This window comes from Gadus macrocephalus, chromosome 21 (assembly GCF_031168955.1).
Source record: "Gadus macrocephalus chromosome 21, ASM3116895v1".
NCBI lineage: Eukaryota > Metazoa > Chordata > Actinopteri > Gadiformes > Gadidae > Gadus > Gadus macrocephalus.
In genome coordinates this window covers 7,265,179-7,275,902 of record NC_082402.1, presented here as the reverse complement: position 1 = coordinate 7,275,902, position 10,724 = coordinate 7,265,179, and the positions used below count along the sequence as shown (strand labels likewise).

The 10,724-nt window shown below is 40.5% G+C and overlaps 1 long non-coding RNA gene across 1 annotated transcript; it reads right to left on the bottom strand.

Moving 5' to 3' along the window:
- Nucleotides 1–2,523: 2,523 nt before the first annotated feature.
- LOC132449471 (uncharacterized) lies at nucleotides 2,524–10,173 on the bottom strand. The gene is made up of 4 exons (XR_009523585.1): nucleotides 10,068–10,173; nucleotides 8,563–8,597; nucleotides 6,605–6,642; nucleotides 2,524–4,940 (listed from the first exon to the last, which is right to left on the bottom strand). It is a non-coding gene; the product is annotated as an uncharacterized LOC132449471 (long non-coding RNA).
- Between the last annotated feature and the right edge of the window lie 551 nt (nucleotides 10,174–10,724).

Sequence of the window (10,724 nt, the reverse complement as noted above, 5' to 3'; positions counted from 1 at the left end):
TGTGTTAGCCATGTCTGCTTCATGCTTAACAGCCATTTAGCAATTAACGAGTCTCTAATGAATACAAAATTAGTAATTCAATCCCACATCCAAGGCCACAGCTGACAAATTTGACTTTGATACTTGACAATTTGCCCCCTAACCAAATAAATGTTCCTGAATTAGAATAGACGGAATTAGTGCAGGGTTTCTTGTATGGTGTTCTGTATCCAATCCTATTATCACCATAATCATGATAATAAATGTTGTCCGTGTCATCATGTCTTCATCATGGGTTCTATTATCATTACTACTGTAATGCTTTTGAAGGCATGAATCCACTGACACAACAAGCCTGCGACCCAGAAATCTATTTTGGTCACATCGACATCAAGGTGACACCAAGCAATTCCACTGGTAGCTGCCGACCTGCATGTGAAAATAGTTCTTCATTTACAGGGAAACTTGAGACAAGGAAGAATAATAAGTAGAAAGGAAGGGAGTTGACTATCAATAGATATTTATAGAGGCCAGGAGTTAATGAACAATTGAGCTCCTGCAGAGCTATAGCTCCTTAAGTTAAACCATTTTTACTAAAGATGAATTTGAGAACCATTTTAGACAAATGGTGCTAAAAATAAACAATTATTCTGAGCACAAATATCCTCAAAAACATTTGAGGTGAAGACTCGACAGTAAGCATAATGCAATGAGCTGAAACGTGTGGAGATCAGATTCCAATAAATGGAAGACATTTGAGTATATTCTGCAGAATTTAAGATATTATTGTGACAGGCCAAAAAAGGTTAGGAACCCGTGTGATAGATGAGGCAATACATAACAGAATGGAGGAGGAAATAAACAACAAAATGCTTCAATTGGTAGATGCAACAATCCACAGAGGGATCCACGCTTGACTGAACAGGAATAAACTTAAAGGCAGGAGGAAGGATCCTTTCCCTGCAATGCATCTATACCAGCGTGTCTCAGGTGTGTGCTTCAGACTGCAGCAACACAGTTACTGTTGCTGATCCACTGAAGTTTGACGAAACATCCCAATCTATATGTAGCCCAGAGACATGCGTGTTATTCCCCTCCAATACCACAACAACAAGAAGGCTGGGGTTTGGATCTTCCATGACCATGAAGCATGAGCACAGAAGGTGGGTTCCATTCCTCATATGTTCTGGGTTTGATCCCCAGTGTCCCCAGGGGGATTGGATGTCCACAGGCATCTTATGCCCCAAACCCTACCTGCTATGGATGAAAGTGTCTACTAAATAGTTAATTCCGTATGAAGTACTCTAGGAATCCTTTATCAATGCCGAAACCAGATCTCCGTAACACATCAGTCAACAGTCTATCTGCATTCAGGGAATGTTATATCTGCCTCCCCCACTCACTCAACTATTGTTTCTCAGATTGGCTTGCTGCCATTGGGCCTATTTTGAGGCAACGATTGATTTACTCCATTTTCAGATGACAATTTAACCTGCAGCAGTTGGTCCTGAATAGTACTTCAGCTTTTCGTATGCAGAAATTCAGACATGAAATGTCTACCGACCTCTTTTGGTGTTTAATACATATTTTATGTTTTATTACGTATCCCTCTCCTCTTGTGTTTGCAAGACATATTTTCAGAGACTTGAGATTCACATCCAGGGGTTTTGTCCAGAATGTCCTTCCTTTGTATTTAGGCAGTGGGAGGGTGTAGGCTTAAAGCATAACAACCAGATAATAACTTCTGTGTGCCAGTAGTCTGTATCTTGTTAATCCTATGTTTGCTTTTTTCATACTGACTAATACTTTGACAGGAATTTGCTTGTTAAAAGCACAGTCAAAATAAATTAGATGTGACTTTGGCATTGTGTGGAGAGAAAATAATGCATGTGTATTGAATAGGAAAGCAAACCACTTTAAACGTCTTGCTTATCCTCCGTGTGTTCCATTATTATAGTTAAAGACAATTTTCTGCCTCCGTTTGAACCTCGCTGTAAGCTTTTTGAAAGGAAAATGTTTACGGAAAATGAATGAAAGGGCAGTACTCGTGGAGTATTTTATGTACAGCAGGAGGACACTTTCTGCTGAGGGCTACTGCTGATTGCACCGATAGGATTTACCTGAACCAGATCCACAACTTGGTCAAATTTACAATCAAAGATGTTTGCTGAGGGCATCCATCTACTCTTATATAGGGAATAAAACCTGATGGCACCTAATACTGAAATGAAGCTGCCCTATACAGGGTGACAAGGCCAAGTAAAGTAAGTGAGTCCCAATACATATACAACGTTAATTAATGTTAATTAACTTATTTATTATTAGTTATGCAAAACAACACAATGCATGGTTCCATTTTGCATCAGTGTTGGTGTAAGTGCAATTAATCTACATTAATCTTCACGAAAATAGCCCTCTTCCCTTGGACAGTCCCACGAATGATACATTTTGATTCGTTGATGTTTAAATGGTAAAATATAAGACCTTCAAAAACGCGATGACTATATCCAAGCTTTGACTGACAAAAACAGAGATTATTCTGTCTGTACATCAACTAAATATGTTTTATTCACAAACTGCTCTCATAATACAGTATTTGACATATCCAACAATTGCATAGGTAACCAATATCAAGCACCCTCTTTGACAAACGACAACATTGTTCTGTTGGTTAGCCAAGATGATTAAGAAATATAAACATTTTAACTAGTTACTATAGCTACATTGTTACCCAATATGTATTTGCTTTTCTTGACTTTGCATTGCTGTTTCCTAATATTGATTTGTACTGCATCTAAAGGAAAACAGATGCAATTTGAATATAATTCATTTACATATATTTAAGTAAACAAATATGTAAGTAATGAACTCTTAAACAAGAAAAATAGATACTTTTTTCAGAATATAAAATGACATCTGAGTTTTTGTCTCCGGAAAGAAGTTGGACAAAATAAAAAAGTTTTACAATATCCAATGATTTTGTTGAAATGTGTGTACTACTTATTTCACTGCCTTAACCTATCTTTCTTCAACGAGTTGTGTGGGTTAGTTGGAAGTCTTTAGTATATCGATAAAACCAAACTAGACAATATTAATATCCAGGCATTAACTGTAAATAAAAAAACTTAAATGATAGTGATTCAATAATATCCCCCCCCCCATAAAAAAGATCATAGAGCACATTTTGAGACAAAAACAAGTTAGATGATACCAAAATAGTAAAGAAATTAAAATAGAATTCAGGCAAATCTCATAACAATACCAACAAAAAAGAATCCGGAATCCCACACATTCCCAAGTCCTCATTATAATTCAACAGGGCTCCTGAATGTGAAGACAGTGGTGGTGGTCTCCCACCCTATCGTCTCTCTCTTTCTCTCTTGCTCTCTCTCGCTCTCTCTGGCATTTCCAATGGCGCAGAAATGAAATGCAATTAAGCCCCATGGTCGAACCTGATAAGCCATCCAATTATTCTAGTAGTGGGTGTCATGACAGCGACACACAGGCCCCAATATTCTATAACCCATAGCCCATAATACAATTTGAGAAGAAAATAGTTCATAACATAATTATTAACCGTATAACCAAATGAAAAAAACAGGCATTCACGTTTTTATTTACAAGAGTAATAAATGTTGGTAGAAAAAGTATAACCCTGATTGTATTCAGACTACTTACAATGCTATAATATGTACATAAATAAAAATACACATATTGAAAAAATACAGCATATGCAAATAGTGTGGGAGTTTTATCTCCAACGCTGTAATTATATATTTCTACAACCCCTTAAATTACCCAGCATGTTCAACAGTATCATTCTATTTAGAGGCAAGTAATTTGATAAAGATCTAGAGACAGAGAAAATAGGGAAACAATTTAGTTGTTTTGATTTATAACCTTTATAGACGTTAATTGAATACCATTAGACAAATGAGTGCTGATTTGACATTTCAACTGACTGTTTTTTTAATAATGAATGCTGTAGAAGTATAAGTGCAACTCTTTGTTGCATTAGTTGGCTGATGTATTCAGTATTAATGGAGACCGTTTGGATAGGGACAGTAAATGGACACAAAAAATTATAAAATGACCTACAATTTAATCTATGATGCCAATTTTTGAAAGTGTGATTTTAAATGTTTGTTTATCAATAAACAAACAAGATATTTTAAATTAGTTGATATTGGTGTTACAAAATATATTTAATGTCACTGATTCTATACTAAGCTTAAGATGTATATGAATCTTTCAGAAATTATATCCCTCAGCTATATTGGTTTAACTTGACTGTATGCTTTGCTTTCACATCATTCTGCCTGTTAGTCACACACTTATATATTTCTAAACTCAAACTCAAATCGCCAACACACCCCCAACACAAAGAACACAAAGGTTCTACAATTTCATTACACAACCGCCCTCTTGTTCTTGGCAAAGCAGAATACTCATAATAATAATAACACAAAATATAAACCCATAACACAATCATGAACTGTGTCCAGTGACTGTGAGAGCATCTTCCACCGTTCAACGGATTTCAACAGTGCATTAGATAACACATGTGCTTGAGGAGAGAACAGTGGACAGTTGTCCATGGATAGTTGAAGATGAAAAAGAGTAAGAAAGTCATAGTTTGAACAAAGTAAACATGGATAACAAGAATAGCTTTACAAATACTTAATGACTGACGGCTGGATTGGTGTTCGATTTTTGAAAAAAAATAAGACATTTCTTATCATGAAGGCCGATTTATCTTTGAGTGGTGTCTTATGTTGGGCCTAACGTGGTCTGTTGTTGCACTGTGTGTGCAGGAAGTTGCGTATGGCAGGAGTTGTGTCCATGTTTCTGTGGAGTGGGGCCATGCCAGTCTATTGGTTCCGGTGTTGGGCTCCCGACCAAAAAGGTACTGGTTTCAAACGCACGACCAGACTGTCAGAGGCTGTTGGCGTGAAGCCAGTCTGTGAAGAGACCGGGAGAGAGAGACAGGCAGAGACAGAGAGAGAGAGACAGACAGACAGAGACAGAGAGAGAGAGAACGGTAAGAAAGATGATGTCGACTAGATTACCGTGATGGATGAGGAGTGGTCTGAAGTCAGAGGATTTAACCTATAGGTCCCTGCTCTGACTGCCAATCAGGACATTAATGAACAGACAACAGAGACAAGGCCAGCATTGTGATTGGTTAGGCAGGTCAAACAACACAATCACCGGCTGACTATCGAACAGGGTATATATGCACTCAGGACAGGAAGTAGATCTTTCAAACTGTTGTTCCCTGGCTCCTACACGGTATGTCGGGGACACACACACACACACACACACACACACACACACACACACACACACACACACACACACACACACACACACACACACACACACACACACACACACACACACACACACACACACACACACTAAAGCCAAAGGAGAACTACTTCAAAGTGAATGTATAGTGTGGCACCAGCCTCAATGCTTGTGATGCAGGGATTCTCCCTGACTTTGATTCTCGTTTCCAGGGTGGCTTCCTTTGTTCCCCGACGGCTCAAGTCTTCATCAAAGTAAAACCAACACGCCCATTTTCCAGCACTACCAAGAGAGTAGTGCTTGATTCGTGGCCACAAGTTGGACCGTGGGGGCACCCCGGTGGCCCACCGGTGGGAGCGCGTACCACATAGGCTCAGTCCTGAACGCAGCGACCCGGGTTCGAATCCTGCCCTGTCCTCCTCTCTCTCCCATACCCTCCTCTCTAACTCTCTCTATAATAAAGTGCTGGGCCGTTGACGTCATTTTTCGGAAAATACCACCGACGGACAACGACGATCCCAGACCGATGGCGTCAGCAGTCCGACTATCCCAGACCGATGGCGTCAGCAGTCCGACGATCCCAGACCGATGGCGTCAGCAGTCCGACTATCCCAGACCGATGGCGTCAGCAGTCCGACGATCCCAGACCGATGGCGTCAGCAGTCCGACTATCCCAGACCGATGGCGTCAGCAGTCCGACTATCCCGCGATTGTTTTTTGTTTGCAGAAGCAGAGTTGATATATTGTTGACGTTTTGTTCTTTTTTTTAACAAGACACGCTTTCTCCTCTGTTACAAAATAAGCATAGCGTGACGACCCCCATTTAAATATTGGTACTATAAATATAACGGAGCTGAGCGGGGCGGGGTCCTGGAGGCTTCCCTCGCTCGGCTCACTGTAGCGCATCGGAGGGTGTCTGAACCAATAGAGATCCGCATTACGGGGGGGAAGCTGTCACAGCCGAGGTCAGGCGCCACGCTGGGGAGCCCCTTACCGATGGTATCGTTAGTGAGGTTGGAGAAATACATCGGGATAGACTCGTGGTAAAGCTTGAATACAGAGAATCCTGGAAAAAGTGACAATGCTGTTCCGCCATGTTGGTTCTTCATAGCACCGCGGCAATAGGCCCAACGGCCAAAAGATATCACTGGTTAAATCATTAGACAGCGGAGAGAAGAGGAAAAATATGCACTAACAATGTTAAGTAGAGGGGGCTGGGACCTTGATATGAACAAAATAAGAGTTTTCATGACACATGTTGGACTACAGCATGCAGTTTGGACACACGCATGCACATAAACACACACACTCTCACCTCATTTACTGTTGTCTAACTCCTCTACATCCATGCTGCTGTAAGGTAGGTGTGTATATAGATAGGAAGGAAGGAAGGAAGGAAGGAAGGAAGGAAGGAAGGAAGGAAGGAAGGAAGGAAGGAACAATATAAGAATATTGAGTGTTGGTACCACAAGGGTATACAAATACCATTTATTTAATTACAATAATGTAATGCAAAAAAAGAGTAACAGCAGGCTCGTATTCAAATTTCTCGAAATCACTTCCAACAGTCTTAGGTTCCCTTCTAAGCTGCTTAAAACCTCATATTCAGAATATGATTAAAAATGACAAAAAAAATCTATCACAAGGATAGGATTGTTTACGTCCAATACATTTGTTACTTGGTGGTTTACTGCAGTGCATGATGAGAGAGCAACAAACAAGATGTTCTTCACTGCATCCCATTGACTGCGGGTGTGCTTGTATGGGTGTGTGTGTGTGTGTGTGTGTGTGCGTGTGTATGTGCATGTGTCTCTGGGGACCAAGTTGAGGCGTGCGATGGCGGAGTGTTCAGAGGAAAATAACATTAAATTAGATTCATGCGTTTCTCTCCATTTTCAATGGAAATCACTCTCAGCTGAATTTATAAAATGTGACTATAAATGCATGAGTTGCAGGATGAGTTGACAGCACATACTATGGTACCAGTTACTAACTAATCCTTCCCCAACCTAATTTTCGTAAGTCTTCGGGAACGATTATAACCTTGGTATATGTGTGCGTGGCATTTTGCTCTATGAATTCATGTACGCCCGCCTCCAAGCATATTCATGAGTTGTCACCACATACAAATCAGGATATACATAATCACAGCACATATATATTGTGTTTATTTGAGTTAAATAACATCCTTCACTATAAAATCACATACAATCCTTCTATGGTGGAGAAGGTGCTTCTGGGAACAGCTGATTGCAGCGCAGAATCATGCTTTATTGAAAACCTGTAGCACGTTTGTTTTGAAAGGCTTTTAAATGGTTAGATGTTAACCTTTATATAATCTGTTTATTCAAAGAAGCCTGCATCGTTTTTCTTTTCTGGATTCGATTTCGGTTATGAGAATTTATTATTATGCAACGATAAGGAGCCACAAAACGTGATCTATACACACATATCAGATATAAACACAATGCCAGAGCTGCCAAATCAATGCTCGTGATTGCATAACATTCACTACAACAGGTGTTCTCCTCCCTGCCAATATGACTGAGCCAGGCAAATGAAAGCTAGATTGCAATACAACCACTGTGTGTGTGTGTGTGCGTGTGCGTGTGAGTGTGAGTGTGCGTGTGCGTGACTCCGGGGTTTTGCAGGTGCTACGGAATTGGACATTCATCATTTATCAGAAGAGCACGGTGAATGTTGAAGACAAATCTCAAGAGTAGGTTAGCGGTCCTCTACGATTAGTATCAAGTGGGTGGTTTAATGTTTAGAGAAATATTTACACAGTGATATTGAAAAGGTATACAGCGATACTGTACTTCATCATGATTCAGGTGGTCGAAGGTTTAATCTGTATTTGCAGACGAGAGGAAATTTATTTTGTGGTTGATATATTTACAGATAATTACGCTCTTCAAATAAGTCAAACCACCTTATGTCATACAATGACAACGTTTTAAATAGTTACTTGCCAGTGTGTAAGATAAGAAATCAACAGCATAAAATATTGGAAAATGGGCTTTCAATCATATAGCCTTAGAAACTGGAAAAACGCCAAATGACCAAATACTGTTTAATCTAATACTGACTTAAACACATGAGAAATTAAATGTCAGCCTGTAGAAATTATTGAATATATTTTCCAATATAGAAAATATAAAATGAGTTTGCATTGTATATCTATAGACTGTTCTGGGTAGTGTTTGGGGAGTAGTAAGCTTTCATTTCCTAGAATAACACACATACACATTACTACATTCTCACATACTCTACCTTGAGAATGCATCTTCAAGGCCGTCCTCCACGTCCTGTGGGACACAAACAACAATCACCATCAAACTTTATTTAGTTTGCACTTTAAAGCAACAAAAAAATGCTAAAAATAATAAATAAAATACATCACAAGGAAACAATTAATTGATTTTTATGATGAAAAATATTACAATCTACTGGATAAGATAAATATTAAGATTCATTATTCACGTGACGTTTTCTTGTGGCCAATTATAAATGCAAATAATGTAGAATAAATTACTCTGCATTATTGGCCCTTCCCTTCCAGGGCCATACATCTCGTGTCTCTCATGGTGAGCGCCGTGATCTAGTCTCCCTGCACCACCACTGAAACATCCGTCAAATGGGGCTGCTGAAAGTGTTTCAAGGAGAAACGTCTTCGCTTCAACGTTGAATCGAGACTTCACACGCTGTTTCCACGGCGATGTTCCATCACTGCGCTTGAGAAAAGTGCATTGATCGAGATATAGACCGCTGACTAGCCTTCTAGAATGAAACAGCAGAGGCCCGGGTCTCATTGCTAGGCATTGAAAAGAAGTGCGTCTGCTTCTTCTTCGGCAACCAAGCACACATGAAAGGAATATTAATTTAAAAAGGAATACAAATCAATGGAGAGACTGCTGAGGAGGCTGTACACGCATGTACGATCCAACTGATGAGCTCGGGCTTAATCAGAGCACATTGTCCCGAAGGAGTTTTAAACTACACTACCTTACGCCGCACCATGTTCGGGAGATTGAGGGGAGTCGGTGAATTGAAAGGATATATGGCGCCACCTTGTGGTGTGCAGTTGTACATGCAGAAACAATACTTTACAAGTCATAAGTTAACTTTACTATTAATAGTAAGAATGAAAAATTACAATTGATAGAGTTTTCAAGTGTAACCAGGAAATTAAATGTGATATATTTAGTAATAGACATGACATCCATGCAAAGAAAACCCAGCAGCATTTTCCACTGGGTGTATTAACTTCACATATGTGAAAGTGCTTTGTTCAAGGTCATTAGTAAGCACAAACAGATCTTTTTATAGATCTCTACAGATCTCTCTATATATAGAATAAATAAAATACGTACAAAAGGAAAAAAAACCTCAAGAATAGCCATGTAGGTAGTTCCAGCCACCCATAAGTACTGTTCATCGTTTTCTGATTCTTTCAACCAAAACAACCAGCGGTGAATTGAGATGCATGTCATCATTGAGCAGGCAGGGGTCAGGATGTCTACAGGGAGCATTGGGGATCAAACCCAGAAGCTTCCGCGTTGAGAGTCCAACACCCTTAACAACTACATCATCCTGCCCCCCCCCGCCCACACACACACACACACACACACACACACACACACACACCCCCACCCCCCCAGCTCTAAATGAAATCGCCTGACACCTGGACTGTGAAATGAGACACAATCCCTAGAAGCCAGGAACTCTGGGTCCGGACCAAGCCCCTGCCCCAGAGGCTCCTGTTCTGCCCTACATACCCAGGAGTCGTGTTTGATTGGCCGTCGCCGTGCGGGGTTGCTACGTGGTGAGAGCAGACTGAGCGAGGCGGAGAAGAATGGCCGGCGAATTCTCTCCTCGAGACCGGCTGGTTTGATGTTCTCTGGGTCTGAGAGAGAGACACACAGAGGGGGGGAGAGAGAGAGAGAAACACAGAGATAGAAAGAGAGAGACACACAGAGAGAGACAGACAGACAGACAGACAGACAGACAGACAGACAGACAGACAGAGAGAGAGAGAGAGACAGAGAGAGAGAGAGAGAGAGAGAGAGAGAGAGAGAGAGAGAGAGACAGAGAGAGAGAGACACACAGACAGACAGACAGACAGACAGACAGACAGACAGACAGACAGACAGACAGACAGACAGACAGACAGACAGACAGACAGACAGACAGACAGAGTGTGTGTGTGTGAGAAAACCTGTGCAGCAATACCCGAATGAGAGCATGGCAGTATAAATAGTGTGGGAAAAAATGCATGTCTTACAGATACGCACCACCTACCTAGAGATTATTCCAAGGTCGTAACTGCATTAACTTTTACCACCGTGCCCGTAAATGGGTTAAGTCATTAGCGAGCCTCGAAATGTAATTAAAACAGACAATTTATTCAGCAGCATTTTCCACTGTGGTGGAAG